A 1,410-nucleotide genomic window follows, 5' to 3' on the forward strand; every position below is an offset into this window, starting at 1 on the left:
TGGACATTAGGAAGAACTTCTTCACAGTTAGAGTGGCCAAGGTCTGGAACGGGCTCCCAAGGGAGGTGGTGCTCTCCCCTACCCTGGGGGTCTTCAAGAGGAGGTTAGATAAGCATCTTGCTGGGGTCATCTAGACCCAGCGCTCTTTCCTGCCTATGCAGGGGGTCGGACTCGATGATCTATTGAGGTCCCTTCCAACCCTAACATCTATGAATCTATGAATCTATGAACTCAAAACAACCATCCTTGACCTTTAACATGCCTACAGCTACACCATTCTTGTGTACAGTGAGGAAAGCCTCCAGACCATGCTGGATCTTTTTGGAAAAGCCTACTGTACTTTGGGCCACTCTTTCAACATATAGAAAACTATAGTGCTCTATCGCCCTGCTCCAGGCCATGAATATAACCCCCCTCTCAAAATTACCATTGAGGGAAAAACTCTGGAGGTAGTTGAGCACTTCCCCTACCTCAGTAGCCACCTCTCTCAGACAGTCAACACTGATGAGGAAATTTAGCACAGGATCCAGTGCAGAAGTACCTCTTTTGGGAAATTGCTTCAGCATGTTTTTATTAATTGTGATCTCCAGAAAGACACCAAGATCCAGATGTACAATATACTTATCATCCCCATGCTCCTCTACAGATGTGAAATGATGCTGGTAGGTAACCCACATCTTAAGACCCTGGAGAGGTATCACCAATGATGCCTCTGGAAAATCCTCCACATCAAGTGCTCTGTTCTCAGCTTAGTAACAGCCTAAGATCTCATGGTGGCCAGAGGAAATGCTACAAGGACATATTGAAGCCATACCTCAAGAAAAAGGATGCTGATATCAAGAGCTGGGAGGAGCTGCATTGTATTGTTGCAAGCTAACCTACATTGGGATGGGGATTAGTTTATGACAATGCAAACTCATTTAAATTGCCAAAAACTTGCATACATGTAAAGTGTGATGCCATTAAGCCACACAAAAGAGCAATTTTCATCACATGTACAAGCACCCAGGGATCACAGTGGGACATAAGGTTGACTGGCTCTGAGAAAATGGCCTTCAGTGACCTACTTTCCTGATAATGTTACTACACAAGATGACTCTAGAATGGCCTGCCAGAGGTGACAAAAAGATTGGGGAGTTCCCTTATCCTATAGATAGTCACTAAAGTAGGACTGAGGAACAGTATATTTCTGTTAGGTTTCTCTTAGATTTCTCATAGGTTTTTCTTAGGGCATTGTATTTGTTTTATTTTTCTCACACTGGACTCTAATTTTAGTATTAAAACATCCTAAACTTCATTTTCCTTTCTTTCAAAAAAATGTATCTTGGAGTTCCCTATCATTTATCCATTTTTTTCTTAAAGAGTTTATTGTTTGTATTATCATTTTATTAATCATAAAAGGTTTGGGAA

This window comes from Alligator sinensis, unplaced genomic scaffold (genome assembly GCF_000455745.1).
Source record: "Alligator sinensis unplaced genomic scaffold, ASM45574v1 scaffold1493_1, whole genome shotgun sequence".
NCBI lineage: Eukaryota > Metazoa > Chordata > Crocodylia > Alligatoridae > Alligator > Alligator sinensis.